The sequence below is a fragment of the Bubalus kerabau genome, chromosome 20 (genome assembly GCF_029407905.1).
Source record: "Bubalus kerabau isolate K-KA32 ecotype Philippines breed swamp buffalo chromosome 20, PCC_UOA_SB_1v2, whole genome shotgun sequence".
Classification (NCBI taxonomy): Eukaryota; Metazoa; Chordata; class Mammalia; order Artiodactyla; family Bovidae; genus Bubalus; species Bubalus kerabau.
This window is the reverse complement of record NC_073643.1, coordinates 27,113,930-27,135,633: the sequence shown is the minus strand read 5'-3', so window position 1 is coordinate 27,135,633 and position 21,704 is coordinate 27,113,930. Positions and strand designations below refer to the sequence as shown.

Below are 21,704 nucleotides of genomic sequence, written 5' to 3'. Positions count from 1 at the left end.
TTCTAGCCCCTTACCACCTTTCCAGCTTCTCCTGACAGGTTCTCCCTTGTGTTTTTCATTTTCACTGCACTGGCAAATTTTCAGTTTTTCGAACATATCAAACCTTTTCCTTGCCACAACTTCCTTTTAACTAGAATATTTCTTCTCCCACCTTTCACATACTTGGCTGTTTTCAATTTCTAGATTTCTGCTTAAATTTCACCACATTTGAGAGATTTATACTTATTATTTGCCACTTCAAATTAGACCTACTCATATTTTTTGTCTAAGAGCAGCCTGCTCATTTTTATTTTATGACTCTCATCATAAGTGTTTTGTTATTATTTTGAACATTCCTTACCTGTTATTGTTTTCTTTGTAGTCAACTAGACTCTAATTCCCAGTAGTTCAGTTCAGTTCAGTCGCTCAGTGGTGTCTGACTCTTTGCGACCCCATGAACTGCAGCAAGCCAAGCCTCCCTGTCCATCACCAACTCCCAGAGTCCACCCAAACCCATGTCCATTGAGTCGGTGATGCCATCCAACCATCTCATCCTCTGTCATTCCCTTCTCCTCTTGCCCTCAATCTTTCCTAGCATGAAGGTCTTTTCAAATGAGTCAGCTCTTCACATCAGGTGGCCAAAGGATTGGAGTTTCAGCTTCAACATCAGTCCTTCCAATGAGCACCCAGGACTGATCTCCTCTAGGATGGACTGCTTGGATCTCCTTGTAGTCCAAGGGACTCTCAGAAGTCTTCTCCAACACCACAGTTCAAAAGCATCAATTCTTCAGCGCTCAGTTCTTTATAGTCCAACTTTATAGTCCAACTCTCACATCCATACATGACCACTGGAAAAACCATACCCTTGACTAGATGGACCTTTGTTGACTAAGTAATGATCTCTGCTTTTTAATATGTTGTCTAGGTTGGTCATAACTTTCCTTCCAAGGAGTAAGCATCTTTTAATTTCATGGCTGCAATCACCATCTGCAGTGATTTTGGAGCCCAGAAAAATAAAGTCAGCCACAGTTTCCACTGTTTCCCTATCTGTTTGCCACCAAGTCCCAGTAAGGGAAGGACAATTTGTGCTTTATAACTAGTACTGTATACCTAGTACTAGCAAGGAATGGATACAAAGTTGGCCTCAAGCTTTAGTATTAACTGAATTAATGAATGAATATCAGTGTAAGTGATTAGAGTCTGTTAGTTAAAGGAAAGAGCAAAGAATACAGGTAAATGAGACCTGACATCATTCTTGGTTTTTCATTGTTTGTTTAAATTAAGCCAAGTTGTTCATCATCTCTGGATTCAATCCCTCATTTGTAAATGAAAAATAATGGAAAGGTATTGTGGGTAATGCATATAATGCATATGGCATATACTGTGTAATGCTAGCCATGTACAGATATAAGGTGCTATGATTTATAAAAGTCAACACCATTTTAAAAAAGATAATTCCATAGATCTTCACAGTTTTTAAACTGAAGAAGAGTTGATTTGCAATGTTTGCCAATCTGCTGTACAGCAAAGTGATTCAGTTATACACATATATTCATTTTTAAAATATTCTTTCCACTGTGGTTTACCACAGGATATTGAATGTAGTTCCCTGTGCCATACATTAGATATTGTTGTTTATCTATTCTAAATGTAATGGTACGCATCTAGCAACCTCAAACTCCTAAATCATTCCTCTCCCTCCCCACCCACCTCACCACCTATGTCAACCACAAGTCTGTTCTCTATGTATATTAGTCTGTTTCTGTCTTACAAGTTCAGTTTTACCACATTTTAGGTTCCACATATAAGAACCCTCATATTTTTTGAGACTTCTAGTCCTTCACCAAAAAAGCACAAGATAGAATCAGTGAAAGAAAATACAGTCTTTGCAATCTGTTTTGATTTTCAGTTCCAATCTTTTCCCTCCTAGCCTGATGATATCTTTCTTGCTAATCATTTCTAATTTTCCCATTCCTCCATAGTTTAAGTGCTATAAATTGCAAGATAAAGTTGGTAAACTTGGTTAATGAGAAAACTTAGGAAAAGTGTGAAAATAAAAGTAATGAAGATAAAAATTTTCTTATTTATCACTTCTGAAGACTGTTATTAGAATGATGTAGCTAATCCTAGAAATGGGACATTTTATTTGCCCTCCAGTCACAACATTTGACCAATAGAATCATTGCTGTGTATTAAATCAGAGATACCAAAGGAACATTTCATGCAAAGATGGGCTCAATAAAGGACAGAAATGGTATGGACCTAACAGAAGCAGAAGATATTAAGAAGAGATGGCAAGAATACACAGAAGAACTGTACAAAAAAGATCTTCATGACCCAGATAATCACAATGGTGTGTTCACTGACCTAAAGACAGACATCCTGGAAGGTGAAGTCAAGTGGGCCTTAGAAAGCATCACTACGAACAAAGCTAGAGGAGGTGATAGAATTCCAGTTGAGCTATTCCAAATCCTGAAAGATGATGCTGTGAAAGTGCTGCACTCAATATGCCAGCAAATTTGGAAAACTCAGCAGTGGCCACAGGATTGGAAAAGGTCAGTTTTCATTCCAATCCCAAAGAAAGGCAATGCCAAAGAATGCTCAAACTACCACACAACTACTGCACAATTGCACTCATCTCACATGCTAGTAAAGTAATTCTCAAAATTCTCCAAGCCAGGCTTCAGCAATACGTGAACCATGAACTTCCTGATGTTCAAGCTGGTTTTAGAAAAGGCAGAGGAACCAGAGATCAAATTGCCAACATCCGCTGGATCGTGGAAAAAGCAAGAGAGTTCCAGAAAAACATCTATTTCTGCTTTATTGACTATGCCAAAACCTTTGACTCTGTGGATCACAATCAACTGTGGAAAATTCTGAAAGAGATGGGAATACCAGACCACCTGACCTGCCTCTTGAGAAATGTGTATGCAGGTCAGGAAGCAACAGTTAGAACTGGACATGGAACAACAGACTGGTTCCAAATAGGAAAAGGAGTATGTCAAGGCTGTATATTGTCACCCTGTTTATTTAACTTATGTGCAGAGTACATCATGAGAAATGCTGGACTGGAAGAAACACAAGCTGGAATCAAGATTGCCAGGAGAAATATCAATAACCTCAGATATGCAGATGACACCACCCTTATGGCAGAAAGTGAAGAGGAACTAAAAAGCCTCTTGATGAAGGTGAAAGAGGAGAGTAAAAAAGTTGGCTTAAAGCTCAACATTGAGAAAACGAAGATCATGGCATCCGGTCCCATCACTTCATGGGAAATAGATGGGGAAACAGTGGAAACAGTGCCAGATTTTATTTTCTTGGGCTCCAAAATCACTGCAGATGGTGACTGCAGACATGAAATTAAAAGACGCTTACTCCTTGGAAGGAAAGTTATGACCAACCTAGATAGCATATTCAAAAGCAGAGATGTTTCTTCGCCAACAAAGGTCCGTCTAGTCAAGGCTATGGTTTTTCCTGTGGTCATGTATGGATGTGAGAGTTGGACTGTGAAGAAGGCTGAGCACTGAAGAATTGATGCTTTTGAACTGTGGTGTTGAAGAAGACTCTTGAGAGTCCCTTGGACTGCAAGGAGATCCAACCAGTCCATTCTGAAGGAGATCAGCCCTGGGATTTCTTTGGAAGGAATGATGCTGAAGCTGAAACTCCAGTACTTTGGCCACCTCATGCGAAGAGTTGACTCATTGGAAAAGACTCTGATGCTGGGAGGGATTGGGGGCAGGAGGAGAAGGGGATGACAGAGGATGAGATGGCTGGATGGCATCACTGACTCGATGGACATGAGTCTGAGTGAACTCTAGGAGTTGGTGATGGACAGGGAGGCCTGGCGTGCTGCGATTCATGGGGTCGCAAAGAATTGGACAGGACTGAGCGACTGATCTGATCTGATATTTGCATCACATTTTTTTTGAAATCTGCAATCCAAAGATATTTTGATGAAGCAAAAAGAGAGAAATCTATCTGCCTCCCCAAATTGCACTGTTGTCTATCTCAATCAGGTATTTAGTCAAGGAGAAATCTTAGGGAAAGCTATTAAAAATGAGAGGAATTAGGCTCCTTCAGGAGAATTAATTTACCCCTCCCATTTCTCCCTGCCATCTTATTAGAAACATAATTGACTTAGAGGCACAGGACACACCAATCTTGTTAAACCCGTGAGCCTACATTGCACAGAGTTGCAGGTCTAATCATCTCCTTTTAAGCTCCCTTATGCCACATACGTGGATGCCACCAAGTCCTACCTGTCGGGGGATGTGCTCCTTGAAGGAGGCCTGGACACCATCTGTTAAATTTGGCATGAGTTTCACTTATGAAATTTGAAGACTTGGCAGTAATTAGTTTCTAGCTTACCTCAAATATTGGAAGGTTTCAATACATTATCCTTGAGCCTCCTTTTTTTAAAATCCTTATGTGTACACTCAACATTAGGGCTCGAATTCAGTACAATCTAAATGCTGATAAATCCCAAATCTCAAACTGGAGTCTTGATTGCTCCTCAGAATTCGAGGATTAAATATCCAATTTGCTTATTTCATTTGGATGTTTAAGATGCATTTCAAACATAACATGACTTGAACAAAATTTTTGTCTATACCGTCTGTTGGCAAAGTCCAACTGTAACTAAAATCTGACCTTCCACATAATTTTAAGTAAAATTTAATTGGAATACAACCACCTTATTATTACTTTTTTTTTTTTTTAATTTAGTCTATAGCTTATTTTACACTGTGGTGGTAGAATCGGGTAGTTGCAACAAAGACTGTATGGCCTTCACATCCAAACATGTTTACTATCGGGTCCATTACGCAAAGTTTGTCAACATCTGGTCAATACACTCAACCTTCTCTTATTCCAGTAAGTCTTTACCTGATTAAATGATAACGCCTTCTGTCTCATTTCCTGAGCCAAAATTCTCAGGATTATGCTTTATATTTTCCTTTTCCTTACCTACTACATCCAATGTATCCGGGGTTTCTATGAACTTTACCTTTAAAACAAACCATAACTCTCTTGTTTAAAAAAATCTCCACACCATTGTCTGGTGTATTAAGCACTGACAGAACTTCTTAATGGTTTCTGTTCTTTTTTTTCCACTTTTATAATCTTTCCCATCATATTAAATTACAAAAAATTATTCCTAAATTATACATCAGATAGCCGCCCCCCCCCCCACCTTAAAGACTTGCAACAGGTATCCATTTCATTTAGAATAAAATTAAACTCCCTACTTTATCTTACAAAGTCCTATATGATTTGAATGTTTCCTGTCTCTGCTTCAAACTGTCTCTTGCTTACTCATTGCATTCCAACCTCACTGAGCTTTCAGTTCCTCCAACATGCTAAATTCCCACTTTTGGACCTTTGAATAATCTGCTACCTCTGCTTGGAATTCTCTTCTTGCATGACTGCCTGCCATGAAAAGCTCCTTCTCATCAATCAGCTTTCAGCACAAATGTCACTTCCTTCAAGAGGCTTTTTCTTAATCAGTCAGCTTAATACAGTTACCAAGGCACACACTATCATATTATCACTTGTCTAGTTTTTAATTTCCGGAAAAACACTTTTCACTGTAATATAGTTCTACTTATTTATGTATCCATTTATTTTCTAGGTAATTGTCTGTCTCTCCAATATAGAATATAGATATCTTGAGAACAGGGATCTTTTATGTCTTGTTCATTGAAGCATCTCTAGTATTTAGAACACTGCTGAATCCTAGTATGAATGAATAAAAACCTCAAGTTTAGTATTTCATAGAGGTTCACAAGGCTGTCTTAAAGAATATAGACCAGGAAAAAAAAAAAAAAAAGAATGTAGATCAGGTTGGCCTCCTTAGACTAAATATGAAGGCAAAGGGCAAAACAGTGAAATGTACTGAATAATATATGTTTCTCCTGTCATGTATTTTTTTTGTTTTTATTAAATATTTATAAGCATAAAATTGGTTATAATTAGTCATATGACCATAAAACAAAAATAAAATAAATGAAATCAGCCATTTATTTGTTGGATGATTTTGTTATTTCTGTCCCACTCAAGCTCTTTGGTCATGATCCATGTAAGTCTGCTCACTAATGAATTGTCTGTGCTTATACAGTGCCTAGATCATAGATGTGTGTGTGTGTGTGTGTGTGTGTGCGCTAAGTCACTTCAGTCATGTTCAACTCTTTGCAGCCGTATGGACTGTAGCCCACCAGGATCCTCTGTCCATGGGGATTCTCCAGGCAAGAATCCTGGAGTGGGTTGCCATGCCCTCCTTCAAGGGATCCTCTGGACCCAGGGATCAAATCTGATCTCTTATATCTCCTGCACTGGCAGGCGGGTTCTTTACCACTAGTGCCACCTGGGAAGCCTGGAACATTTGGAGCTCAACTTCTGTATGTTCGCAATTAGTGCTGAAGAATAAATAAAAGCATGGCCACTGCCAGCCAAGGACCTGTGTCTAGTAGGATAGGCTGAGTGACACAAAGCAGCTGTCCATTCATCTTCTGAAAGCTCCTCTAACCAACTGTAAGTTTCAATATAAATTTGTTGCTCTTGTTCAGTCTCTAAGTCACGTTGACTCTTTACAACCTACAGTTGACTCTGTACTGTAGCCTGTCAGGCTCCTCTGTCCATAGAATTTTCCAGGGAAGAATACTAGGGTGGGTTGCCATTTCCTACTCCAGGAGATCTTTCTGACCCAGGGATCGAACCTGAGTCTTCTGCGTCTTCTGCACTGGCAGGCAGATTCTTTACCATGGAGCCACCTGGGAATCTAGACACTGACATTTATTGGTGCTTACTATGTACATTATAGTAACTCATCCGACCCTTCAAAGAAGCTCAGAGAGTATATACAATTATTATTCCCTTATTATAAGATGAGGATAAAACGGAATAGAAAGATTATCTGGCCACAGCTAGCAAGTAGCAAGAGCTGAGATTTAAAGACAGTCTGTTTGTATCCAGTCTGAGTTCCATGGCCTCCAGCTAAGCTGGGAGTGAATGATCCTTTGTGATTAGCAGTGGCCAGGATCTCAGAATCAAGTTAAATCCCACTAGAGTAGCAATAGATGTAACTTCTTAAGGTTGCATTGTCATAAAATAAACCACTCTTGCTCCCTGATACAGTGGCTTTAAATAAATTATATATATATATATATATATATATATATATATATATATATAGTTTCTTTTTTCTAAACTACAAAAATTTGAAAGTAAAATTTTTAACTTTGTCAGTACTTTTGTTCTACTCCTTCATTTTACAACTGAGGAATACAAAATTCTAGGGAGATTAAACTCACATGGCTACCAGAAAGAAAAACACCAATACAGCATACTAACGCATATATGTGGAATTTAGAAAGATGGTAACGATGACCCTGTATGTGAGACAGCATAAGAGACACAGATGTATAGAACAGTCTTTTGGACTCTGTGGGAGAGGGTGAGGGTGGGATGATATGAGAGAGTGGCATTGAAACATGTAAATTATTACATGTGAAACGAATTGCCAGTCCAGGTTCGATGCATGATACAGGATGCTTGGGGATGGTGCACTGGGATGACCCAGAGGGATGGGATGGGGAGGGAGGTGGGAGTGGGGTTCAGGATGGGGAACACATGTACACCCATGGCAGATTCATGTCAATGTATGGCAAAACCAATACAATACTGTAAAGTAAATAAATAAATAAAACAGATTTAAAAAAAAAAAGAAAGAAAGAGACACGTGTACCCCAATGTTCATCACAGCACTGTTTATAATAGCCAGGACATGGAAGAAACCTGGATGTCCATCTGCAGATGAATGGATAAGAAAGCTGTGGTACATATACACAATGGAGTATTATTCAGCCATTAAAAAGAATACATTTGAATCAGTTCTAATGAGGTGGATGAAACTGGAGCCTATTATACAGAGTGAAGTAAGCCAGGAAGAAAAACACCAATACAGTATGCTGCTGCTGCTAAATCGCTTCAGTCGTGTCTGACTCTGTGCGACCCCATGGACTGCAGCCTACCAGGCTTCTCTGTCCATGGGATTCTCCAGGCAAGAACGCTGGAGTGGGTTGCCATTTCCTTCTCCACCAATACAGTATATTAACACATATATATGGAATTTAGAAAGATGGTAACGATGACCCTATATGCAAGATGGCAAAAGAGACACAGATGTATAGAACAGTCTTTTGGACTCTATGGGAAGGCAAGGGTGGGACGATTTGAGAGAATAACATTGAAACATGTATACTATCATATGTGAAACAGATCGCCAGTCCAGGTTCGATACATGAGACAGGGTGCTCAGGGCTGGTGCGCTGGGATGACCCAGAGGGATGGGATGGGGAGGGAGGTGGGAGAGGGGATCAGGACGGGGAACACATATACATCCATGGCTGATTCATGTCAATGTATGGCAAAACCACTACACTATTGTAAAGTAATTAGCCTCCAATTAAAATAAATAATTTCTTTTAAAAGAAAAAAAAAAAACCCAAAACTCACATGGCTAGATTGTGGCAAAACCAGGAGAAACTAATAGAATCTTTTTCCTCTATAGCACAAGCTCTCTCCAAATCATGCTCATACTTAATGTCAGGGGGAAAAAAAAAAATCTTCTTTTCCTCAGAAAAGCAGTAAAAGCAGAAACTTAAACACTTCTTTTTGCCCTACTTTTCTTTATCTTTAGAACTATTGCTGAAATGTGGCAATCTGCTCAAATTAGATGTCAAAATATAATCATTCAGTATTTTTTCTATGATTCAGAATGCTTTTCACTTACAGATGCATACTTACACTCATCTTTCCATCCCTTTATTTATTTATTCATCAAGCATTACTCATATGTGAACTATGTATAAAGCACTGGACTAAGTAAGGGGAAAATATTAATTAAACGTGATTTTATTCACATTGATTCTATCCTACCTTACATTTTGTTTTGCAACCTAAGAGCCTTTCAAAGGTAGATTGTAATTCTTAAATGAAATGAATATAAAGCACACATACACAATCTTATAGAAGCAACATGGCACTTTGCTATTGATTGTAACACTGAGATATTATTTTCTTAAAACTGCTCTGTTTGTACTTCTATCAAAATTACTAGCTAATATTATTGTGTGCCAAATATATGCCAAGCATTCTAGTACATGCTTCAAATATGCTACCTAATTTAACCCCCTCAACATATTATCATGGAGGGAAAATTTTCCTCTACCCTTCCCAGTTCTTCTGTCTGACCTAGTAATTAAATTAGCATGAAACAGGTTAACAGGAGAACATCAGATTAAATTTTGAAGTTACAGAGAATTCACATAAAATGAGAGATCCGAAAGACAGTGAAGTAAAATGAGGCATATATACCATCCTGTACTACAGAAAAGGGACTTTATTGTGTATCAGGAGACATATGCTACTGTCAGTTACCTATGCATTTCTCAGTGCTAACCAGTAGTATTGTGAAAGATGAGTGAATCTCTATAAACACAATAAAATATGATAATATTTGGACTTCCTAAAAAAATTATAAGCAATGCATGCTCAGAAATCCCTTGCCTCTTTGGAAATAGTATACATATTGAAGTCAGTTGATGATAAAATTTGTAGATTTTTTTTTTCTAAGTCAACACAGATGTAACTAGGATTTGACTGAGGACAAGGACATCTTCGTATACCACCTTTGAATACCTTTAAATACTTACTATGCATATATACAGTATTCATACAATGTGCTGTGTTTTAAGCATGTGTTTAGTCGCTCAGTCATGTCTGATTCTTTGCTATCTCATGTACTGCCACCGCTCCTCTGTCCATGGGGACTCTCCAGGCAAGAAAACTGAGTGCCTCGCCATGCCCTCCTCCAAGGGATCTTCCCAACCCAGGGATTGAACCCAGGTCTCCTGCATTGCAGGTGGATTCTTTACTATCTGAGCAACCAGGGAAGCCCATGAATACTGGAATGGATAGCCTATCCCTTCTCCAAGGGATCTTCCTGATGCAGGAATTGAACTGGGGTCTCCTGCCTTGCAAGCAGATTCTTTACCAGCTGAGTTACCAGGGAAGCTGGTAAAGAATTCATACAATTTGTGAGAATCAATGCAATGCCCTTTTAGTTACACTGTGTACTTAACATTAAATCAAAATAAAACACATCTAAACTTCATCATCTCTCCACTTACTGGTTAAATAGAGATGTGTGGAATTCTTGACCTCTTTTTCATTCTTGTGTTTCATAACTTCTGACCCTCAGTTCCTTATTTGCATAGATTTTAGTCCCGAGTAATCAATCAGCATGTTGTACAATTCTATTATGGGCATGTCATTAACATTCTCTCCACATTTTTTTCTGATCCCCTACAGAAAGCATAGAACAAGAGACACATGACCTTAGGAACACTGTAGGGCAAATTGAAAAATGGCTGTTCATATTGGCTCCTAGATTTATTGTTTGTGTTTAAGGAAAGATAAACTTAATTCCCTATTAGTTGTTGGAATGCACAGTTATTTTTCTAAACACTTTGAAATTAGAAAGATGTTTAGCTCTTCACTAAATCTTACGTGATTTTTTTTTTTAATGGAGGGAAAGTGGTATAGATTTGAAATCCATTGAATAATACTTAATTTATTCTTTTATCTGTATGCAGAACTAAATGTCAGTTTTTGGTTTTATCTGTATTTATAATATCTTAAAGAATATTCTGAAATGCCTTAGTTACCTTCAGATAAGCTCCTATCTAAGGGGTACACATTAACTCCTTCAAAATCATGGATATTATTTGGTAGTTGCCTTAAGGGTATTTCTGAAGTACCTCATCTCTTTACAGAGACTGGTTTAGATGAAGCATGAAGATTCATACAAAATACTAATATTGAATAATTACTCCTTGCTTTAGGACAGAGACATTTACCACAACATACTCTTGCTCCCTTCATTGCTGGAGGTAGCTGCATATATAGTAAAAATAAACGAAATCAGAATTTGTTCCTACTCGCAAGTTTCACCATTTATCATCTAAAGTGCACTTGTTTTTTGTCATATTTTGCTATGAAATTATGAATGTGGCTTTGACTGAATAAAATATGTCACTTATATCTGAAATAGCAAAATGAAATCCCAGAAGAATGATGGGTTGCTGGAAAGATAATTGGAATGAGTAGAATATCTTAATTTATCATATTAAGAAATTTATTTCTAGGCTTTCAATCTCTATCCATATATACTGGCTCTGCATGTAATGACATATCCACTCTTAGCATTAGAAATTATGATTCCTTTCAAGAGAATGTGTTTTATCTAACTCTTGTTTTATGACTAGTGGAAAAATGGAAAAATGTGTATTGATAGTGACTGAAACTAAACAACAAAAAATATGTTCAAGAACATTGTCCATGCTATATAATTAATTTTAAAAGATATGTCCAAAGAAATGGAAACCATATGCTTTAGGCACATTTACCACAAGACTCCTACCCTTTGCTTATTTAAACACTAGTCTAGTTAATGCTGTGGGAGGGATTTTGCAGTTAAAATTAAGATTACCGATCAGGTCATCTTAAGTTAAGGAGACTATTTCAGATGATCTGGGTAGGTTCAATGTTATCATATGGGTCCTTGAAGAAAAAGACAGAATATTGAAGCAGAGGACATGCATTGGAGAGATAAGGCAGAAAGAGAAGAATTAGAGAGATATGGACACCAACCATTATTGGCTTTGTGAAAGTTAGTTGCTCAGTTGTATCTGACACTTTGTGACCCCATGAACTGTAGCTCATCAGGCTTCTCTGTCCATGGAATTCTTCCAGGCAAGAAGACTGGAGAGGGTAGCCCTTCCTTTCTCCATGGGATCTTTCCAAACCAGGGGTTGAACCTGTGTCTCCTGCCTGCATTGCATTATTGGCTTTGAAAGAGGCCAAAAGCCTGGAAATATGGGCTCTAGCAGATGAGAATGAATGACTTATCAGCCAGCCAGCAATGAAATGGTGATCCCTTTCCTACAACTGTGTAGCACTAATGGAACCCGACCACCCATAATCTTCTTGAACTTCAGACCTACAGAACCATAAGATAATAGATTTCAATTGTTTTCATCTGCTAAGTCTGTGGTAATTTGTTATGATAGCAAGGGGAAAATAATGCACTATTTTTACTTGCAACTGAGATTCTTGAGCAGGCAAACCTCATATCCATAACCTCTTTGGAGAAGTTGAACTCCTTTGCTTTGTTAACACAGTTCTGCCTTTATAGTGATATGTCAGGCACTAAGCTGAGTTGTGGAAAAGATAAGGATTTCAAGGCGATTCCAAATGACCATTTTTATTTCACTCTTGAGATCAAGTCTTTTCAATATTTTTTTAACAAATAGAGTATAGCTACAGGGGCCTCTTCAGAATCCATATCTCATCGTCTGTTCCCCTTTCTTTAAAGCCTTTCAGTGGCTTCCTTTCACTCTCAGGAAAGTAGGACATCTTTTAAAAAACCCTTGCTTGGTTTGGCCTCTACTTGCATCTCTAGGCTCAATTCACTCTTCTTTGATTTCTCTTCTTGACATGTTTCCCTTGTATCTGCGCTCTTTTACTTAATGCCTGGAAGCTAGATAAAGGGTTAATAGGATGGGCTCTGGGATTATACTGTACTGAATTCAAATTCCAGGATTTTTACCTCCTAGCTCTACGACCTCAGGCAGAATACCTAACTTCTCTGTGCCTCAATTTCCTCATCCATACAATGGGAGAGAATAATAGTCCCAAGTGTATTAGTCACACAGGCTGCCATAACAAAATATCATAGACTGGGACATTAAACAACAGATATTTCTTCCTCAAAGTGATGGAGTCTGATTCAAGGTGTCCACTGATTTGATTCCTGGAGAGACATTTCTTTTGGGCTCTCAGACAACCACCTTCTTGCTGGGCTCTCATGTGGTCTTTTCTTGGTTGGTGTGTGCAAAGAGAGAAAGAGGTTGCTCTCTCTTCTTATAAGGCAATGAATCCTATGGGACTACACCACTACTCTTACTATCTTATTTAATCTTTTCAAAAATTATTCATATATTTATTTGCCTGCATAGGATCTTAATTGTGGCACAGGGGTCTTCAAACTTCCTTGCCATGCACGGGCTCTAGAGCTCAGGGGCTCAGTACCCGTGGCACACAGGCTTGGTTGCCCCATGGTATGTAGGATCTTAATTCCCAACCAGGGATAGAAGCCACATCTTCTGCATTGGATTAACCACGGAATCACCAGGGAAGTCCCCCATTTCATCTTAATTACTTTCTACAAGCCCTATCTCCAAACATAATCACTCTGGAGGATTAGGATTAACATTTGAATGGAGGGAGCACAATTTAGTCAATAGTACCTACTACAGACAGTTGTCATCCACATAATTTACTTATTTGTGTCCTTTCCATTTTCAGTATACTGTATTCATTGCCATCAACATACTTAATGTGTATAGACATTTATGGACACATCTTCTGCATAGCTCTGATCCCAGACATAGTAGTCATAGCTCAGTCATGTCTGACTCTTCGCAACTCTGTGAACTGTACCCCACCAGGCTCCTCAATGCATGGAATTCTCCAGGCAAAAATACTGGAATGGGTAACCATGCCCTTCTCCAGGGGATCTCCCTGACCCAGGAATCAAACCCGGGTCTCCTGTATTGCAGGCAGATTCTTTATCACTGAGCCACCTAAGCACAAATGCAATTGTAGTTCTCAAAGGATCTAGTTAACTATGTACCTGTAGCTGCCAACATTGGGCTTCCCAGGTGGCTCAATGGTAAAGAATCTACATGCAATGCAGGACACCTGAGGTTGACCCCTGGGTCAGGAAGATCCCCTGGAGAAGCGAATGGCTACCCACGCCAGTATTCTTGCCTGGAGAATTCCATGGATAGAGGAGCCTGGTGGGCTACAGTTCATGAGGTCGCAAAGAGTCAGACACGACTGAGGGACTAACACTTTCACATCCTTTGTTCCCTTTGTTTCCCCATCTGTTTGCCATGAGATGATGGGACTGGGTGCCATAATCTTGATTTTTTGAATGTTGAGTTTTAAGGTTATAGCGTAGTCAATGAAGCAGAAGTAGACCTTTCTCTGGAATTCTCTTGCTTTCTCTATGTTTGATGTAGGAAATTTGGTCAAATAGTCATTTATCAATAAATAAGTCATTGGACATATTTCAACCAGTAAAGTTGGGTAGACTTAGCTGGGATTCAAGAACATCCTTACACTGGAAGAATATTTTGCTTTATTTTAACAAAAATTAGTTTTACTGAGTGTTTACTATAAGCTAAACCTATTGCGGTATTAGGACTTCCCTGGTGGCTCAGATGTTAAAAGCATCTGCCTGCAATGCGGGAGACCCAGGTTCAATCCCTGAGTAGGGAAGATCACCCTGGAGAAGGAAATAGCAACCCACTCCAGTACTCTTGCCTGGAAAATCCCATGGACAGACGGAGTAGCCTGGTAGGCTACAGTCCATGGGGTGGCAAAGAGCCGGATATGACTGAGCGACTTTACTTTCACTTTCATTGAGGTATTTAAAGAAAATATATATATGAAGCACCTTCAATTATGCCTGGCACATAAGGGCTTACTTGTAAAAAATATATATTGTTTGAATCCTTGAAACTGCTAGTCATTTTTCTAGGAAACAGGAATATAATCAGAAACGACAAGATTCAGTTCTAATGAAGGAAAGAAATGCTTACGAAAAAAAAGTGCATAACATAATATCAACTAGAATGGCTGCTGTTAAGAATGAAAGATGATAGGGAAAAAAAGTGGTGGGAACATGGCAGGGCTGAGCTACTTTTGATGCTGGGGCAGGAGTTGTGGAGGAGAAAGGGAAAATTTGGTCGAGGAACAATTAGATTATCTCCTGGAGTATAGAGATTTAAAAGGAGCTTGCCTGAAGCCAAGGTCCTCAGCACAACTTCCCACTTTTTCCTAGAAAAATATTTTTCCCTCTACAATCCATTATAATTGATCTTCCTTCTCAACTGAAGATATGTCAGAAAACTGGACTTAACAGCTCTAGGCGATAGTAAGTATACCAACTGATCAATTAGTATTATAAATGTTTATGTTATTTTGTTCTCATGTCCACCAAAAGGGCCAATTAAAATTTTTTCCTCTAGTTGTGGCCATATCACACAAAAACCAAAATCTCAATATGTATTCTTTACTTCTCTTTTCTTTGGAATTTATTGTCTATTTACTGTAAAAGTCTAGCTAATTTTCATAGTACAAAACTTTGCAAGTGTTGCTTTATGTGTTAATTACATCATTAATTATTTGCATGATTTAACAGCCCATAGGCTATCAAAGAAATGATCATTTTAAAAGCTTGAAGTTGCTGACTATTTCCGAGACAAAACTGGAAAAGATTCAACCTGGAGAATGATTGATTTCTTAGTGATGTCTTTCTGTCATAAACCCAAGATATTTGAGAAAGACATGCTACAATTTTCCACAGCATAGTGTACTGCCAAACACAAAATTTTTAAAAACTTGAAGATATTAAAAGTAGAATTGTGTACCAACTGTAAAACTTCACAAATGTCCTACAATTTCTGTTTTAGATAACTTGGAGAGGTCCTAGCAGTCAGTGGGTATTTGGAGCTATTTTATACAGTAGTTCTGACAACTGAAGAGAACATTGTTTAAATCATATGCACATTATATTTATGCAGAAAGGTTTTCTTTAAAAAAGTTTAACTGTACTGAGCATTCTAATGAAGGCTGTGCAAATATTAAACAGCATCTACAATTATGTTTCTGTTTTCTTTTCAATATTGAATGTTTACATTCTTAAAACATCCTCAATCGATAGCATTTATTGACTTTGCTTTCTCCTTTCTCAGCTATTTCTTTACTTGTTTTGCCTTATGCATTTCTTCACATGGTGTTTTATTTATATATTTTATTGTTGACGTGGGGGAAAAGGCTGCCCTCTTTTTATTAACAGCTTGAATTGTCAGCAGGCACTGAGGCTTAGCGCCAAGCAAGGAAGACACAGGCAAGCGAATTTCTTCTGGTAGTACTTTCAACCTTGAATACAGACCTCTGGGTAATGTCACAGTGGGTCCTTGCTGAATATTTGCTGAGGGCTCCTTTTATGCTTGCCTCAGCATTGGTTTAAAACAAGATCAAGACTAAGAAGAGTCAAGCTGCTTTTGCAAAGGTCCTTCTTCATTTGCCCTTTCTCTCCCAGTCTTTTAGCAACTCTGGCTTTCATGAATACTGAACTGTGACTTAACTCTCTGACTGTATGTGTGTAAGGACTTCGTAATTTAAAAATTTTGAGCATGAAACATGAGCTCAGCAAGACTCAATTCAACCCATAATATCTACAGCAAGTCTTTAAACCTGGTCTCCTCTGAATAATCTTACCAGGGAACAAGGAAATCACCATCATCTGGAGTTTGTACAAGCTGGAAACCCAGGAGTCACTCTTGACACCCTCCCTTTCTCTCTCTCATTGTACAGTTCAACAAAAAATTATGTTGCTCCTTATTCTTAAACTCTCCCACATATACCGACTTCCCCTCCCTGACCATTTAAGTTTCACTGTTTCTTGTCTGGAACGGGAAGCTCCCTGACCAGCTGATCAACAGTACTTTTCTGTCTCTTTCAATGGTTCTCATATTACACTTATCTAAATAATTATGTAATGATGTCACATGCTTCATCCCATGACACCCTTCAATGGATGCTGATCACAACTCATATGACCTATGACATCGTAAGTGTTTTGGCTCCTTTATACAGCCTCATCTCACTCCACACAATCTGCCAACCTGTGTCCCAATCACCTGTTTGGTTTCTCTTTTAGACCATGACCCTCCTACGATAAGACCTTAACATTGCTGTTTCCTTCTACCTTAAAAGAAAAAAAAAATCTTCTATTTTAACCATATCCTCAAGAACACACATATATACACATGCACAAAATGATTATTTTGCTAAGTTAATTCCTTCTAATTCATTCATGTTCCAGATTCCAATGGTTTCTTCCCTAGAAAACAATCACTGATCTCTCTATCTAGATCAATTTTCCTCTTACAAAGCTCTTGTCATACTTATAATTTTATATTTATTTCTAGGATTTATTAGATTCTGGCCAGAATTTTCTATAAATATGCAGAATACATCATGCAAAATTCTGGGCTGGGTGAAGCACAAGAAAGCTGAGTGCTGAAGAATGGATGCTTTTGAACTGTGGTACTGGAGAAGAGTCTTGAGAGTCCCTTGGACTGCAAGGAGATAAAACCAGTCAATCGTAAAGGAAATCAGTTCAGAATATTCATTGGAAGGACTGATGCTGAAGCTGAAACTCCAATACTTTGGCCACCTAATGCAAAGAACTGGCTCATTGGAAAAGACCCTGATGCTGGGCAAGATTGAAGGCAGGAGGAGAAGGGGACAACAGAGAATGAGATGGTTGGATGGCATCACCAATCCAATGGACATGAGTCTGAACATGCTCTGGGAGTTGGTGATGGACAGGGAAGCCTGGCGTGCTTCAGTCCATGGGGTCACAAAGAGTTGGACATGACTGAGTGACTGAACTGAACTGAACTGATGGGTGTTATATTTGTTTACATTCAATATCTGATCTGTGGCATCTAACTTATGGTTTGTCACATAATATCTACTCAATAAATATTTTTGGAAGACATGAGTGGACTTTCTTTAGTCTATATCAAGCATTTTCTACCTAATGTCCCTTCAGATCTTTGAGGAGAAGCATCATGCTCCCCACTCTGACTCAGATGTTCTCACTTCAGAAATAATAATGACATTTGTTTATTCAATCAACCTTTATGTTAAATGTTTTCTGATCTTTTATAACCCCATTCACTCCTCCTTGAATGGGGTTTTCATTGTCTAGGTAAATACAAATAACTCTGAAAATGATATGTTCAGAAATAAACCCAATAGTCAAGTTAATAATTTTTTTCTCTATACATGCCATTCAACTTTCTTGTTCATACAGTTCTATAGAGAGTAGATTAGCTAATAAAATAGTCATCATGGAACCATTCCTTGTAATTATAAGACCACCACTCTAATCTGTTTTACCAGGCAACTTATTATACTTTCTAAAAAAATTCTCTGTTTTAGTGTATAATACAAAAGCCCAATTTTATCCATTTTATTCAATTTCACTTATAGCTATATATATATATGTAATTTCCATCAGCAGATATCTGTGTATAAAAATATTTTATTTTGATCTCTTTGTTTTTGAGATAAAGCAATAGAGTCCCCAAACCAATGTTATTTGATTAAAGCTCTGGCAAAGATCAAACTTAGAACTAAAACACAGCAATCCTGAGTTCAAGGAAAGAATTTTTTTTAATAAATATACCAAATTTAGTTATTATTTATTAAAATAAACCTAGGGAGTGCTATTTTTTAAGAAAAAAACCTACTCAATTTTCACACAATTTTGTACCTCTTTTGTACTCAATATCCAAGATTCTGTTTCAGTTTATCTGAGTTGGAATCTGGCTACCAGAAGGAAAGAAAAAAATTCCCACAGTTGTTCTTTTCATCTTAAAATTAATGGAATTTTTATAGTAAACAATTAGCATTTCATTAAGTTGCTAATACGGCTTCCCTCGTGGCTCAGCAGTAAAGAATCTGCTTGCCAATGCAGGTTCAATCCCTGGGTCAGGAAGATCCCCTGGAGAAGGAAATGTCAACCTACTTCAGTATTCTTGTCTAGAGAATTCCATGGACAGAGGAGTCTGGCGGGTTACAGTCCATGGGGCTGCAGAGAGTTGGACAGGACTTAGGACTGAACAGCAACAAGCTGCTAATATAGTAGCTATTAAGATAATGACAATGAAGATGATGATCAGATAAAAAAGAAAGGCACTCGAGAGTTAAATAAAAGTGGAAATATCTCTAAAGTTAAAAAATTCAGTCTCATATGCAAATGTAGGAAACCTATGCTTCTTTTTCAAATAGGGATCCTTTCACATTGGTACCCCTTTCAAATGTCTCTTTTTCTTGGCTTTGATTAAGAGGAGTCAAATCTCCCCTTTCTATTTCTGATCTTCGCAGCCGACAATTGTGAGAATGTGTGCCACACCACCCATATGTTCGTCTCCAGATGGCTAGCCTGTTTCTCTCCGCTCCCCCACCTGCCTGGGCCAAAGGCATGCTGTGCTCAGAACCCTGTGCATAACATGGAAGATGCTGGGGCCTGCTGCCATCCATGCACTCAGAGAGCCGCAGTTCCACTAGAGGACAAGAGAGGGAAAAAAGAAATCAGGGTGAAGGAAAGCAAAAGAAGAGTTAAGGACTGGGGAGCGGGGGCAGGAGAGAAGAAAGGGGGGAAAAGGAAATGAAGAAGGATATTCAGGGGAAAATAGGATGGTTCAGTAAGAAAAGTATAGACATTTTATGATGACCTATCATTAATTTGGAAGTTTAAGAAAGTTAAAACTGCACATGTGTGTGCTCAGTAGTGCCCAACTCTTTCCAACCCTTTCTACTCAAATAGAAACATGTGTCCCTTAAATATAGTCACATGAAGCCAAACACTGGAGAAGGAAATGGCGACCACTCCATATTCTTACCTGGAGAATCCCATGGACAGAGGAGCCTGGTGGGCTACAGTCCACGGGGTCACAAAGAGTCAGACACGACTGAGCGACTTCACGTTCACGTTCACGAAGCCAAACACAAATTCTTTATTGTTCTGATGTTAAAACTGAGGTCATATTGAACAGGTCATGGGAGTGGATGATGGTGGATAAAAAGCTCCAGGTGGTTGTCTATTGTTTTCTAATGAAGACACCCTGTGGATCTGTGTGAGGAGGCATCTCATATACATTACTAATTAAGTGATAACACCCAAGATGGAAAACACATGTTGCTGATGTATATTGGCATCATGTGTTTCAACTGAAACTCAAGCAGAAATCTCAAGATAAAGGAGAAATGAGCAAAGAAGTCAGAGTGGGTTTTTCCCTCTTTCTTTTTTGCCTATCCATGTCCTGGTGTTTCGGCAGGTATCATCCTCAAATACCTTGCATCGGAATCACTTTGACCAATCCAAGAGACCCTCAAAACAAATAAGTAATCAGCCATCAAATATCTATAAAGCACTTTCTAAAGCTTAGTGTATAATACAACATATAATACAACAATAAATGTATTATACATATATTCATTGAGTCAACTATGAATCATATACTAACCACTGGGGTTAGATTTTTGTATCTAACAACATTCACTCATTAAGTCAACTATGAGTTGTATACTAAGTTTAGCACTGGGGTTAGATTGTTGTAGAATAGAACATAGTTCTGGATGTAAAAAGTATGGCAGAGGAGAAAGACAGCGAGCTCACCTCTTTTCATGAGCACACCCAAATCACAGCAGTTTGTAGAACAATAATTTATGGAAAAGACCAAAACCTAGCAGAAAATATCTTCTATAACTAAAGAATAAAGAAGGGCCACAATGAGACAGGTAGAAGGGGCAAAATCAAAATATAGTCAAGCCCCATGCTTCTGGGTGGGTGACCACACGCTAGAGAATAATTATATTGCAGAAGTTCTGCAGGACTGAGAGTTCTGAATCTCATACCAGGCTCCCCAGCCCAGGGGACCTACACCAGAAGACAAGCCCCCATTGTGTTTGGTTTTGAAGCCCTGTGCTGTGCTTAGTCGCTCAGTCGTGTCTGACTCTTTGTGACCCCATAGACTGTGGCCCACCATGCTCCTCTGTCCATGGGGATTCTCCAGCCAAGAATACTGGAGTGGGTTGCCATGTCCTCCTCCAGGGGATCTTCCCTACCCAGAGATAGAACCCCTGTCTCTCTCATTACAGGTGGATTCTTTACAATTTGAGCCACCAGGGAAGCCTCTTTGAAGGCCAGCTGGGCTTAATTTTGTGAGACTCAAAGGATGGGAGAAATATACTTCACTCTTAAAGGTCACACACAAAATTTCACATCCTCTGGAACCCAGGGAAAAAGCAATAATTTGACAAGAGGTTTGGCCAGACCTACCTGCTGGGCTTAAAGAGTTTCCTGGAGGAACAGGGGGTGGCTGGGGCTCATCCTCAGGAGCTGGACTCTGGTGCAGACATTCTTGGAATTTCCTTCCACCTGATGCAGGTGCTAAGGATTCCTGAGCGCAAAGACCTGGCCACACCCAACAACCTGTAGATGCCAGTGCTAGGGGACATCTCACGCCAAGCAACTAACTGGGTGGGGACGTAACTCCACTTATCAACAGACAGGCTGCCTTAAGACCTCCTCTGCACACAGCCTCCTCTAGACACAGCCTCTGCCACCAGAGGGCAGACAACAGTCCCAGATCCCCTGTTCCGACCCTACCCTCCAAGCAGCCTGCCCTTGCCTCTGGACCAGGGTGCAGACACTACATTCAAGAAAGCCACAGTGCTGACTCCAGCAGGCCAGATGGTGTCCTAAAACCAGCTGCACCCTGGTCCTGCCCACTAGCAGGCTGACACAAGCCTCAGGACTCCCCGGAAGCTGTACTCCACTGTGATAGGAACTGCTCTCCCCTCCTCTCCTTGTCCCCAGAGAGCAACCTGACACCAATGCTAGAATCCCTGAGCCCTGCAACCAGTCCCCAGGACTCCAGGACCTGGTAAAACTAATCCCAGGATCTGGCTTCAGCCACTAGTGGGCTGTAACATCCCCCAGAGTCTTCTGGACC

The 21,704-nt window shown here is 39.1% G+C and overlaps 1 long non-coding RNA gene across 2 annotated transcripts; it reads left to right on the top strand.

Moving 5' to 3' along the window:
- Positions 1 to 13,815: 13,815 nt before the first annotated feature.
- Positions 13,816 to 17,673, top strand: LOC129635010 (uncharacterized). 2 transcript variants are annotated; one of them, XR_008706061.1, is made up of 3 exons: positions 13,816 to 13,898; positions 14,948 to 15,040; positions 17,103 to 17,673. It is a non-coding gene; the product is annotated as an uncharacterized LOC129635010 (long non-coding RNA). The 2 variants fall into 2 exon arrangements; XR_008706060.1 differs by lacking the exon at positions 13,816 to 13,898 and adding an exon at positions 14,311 to 14,530.
- Positions 17,674 to 21,704: the final 4,031 nt, after the last annotated feature.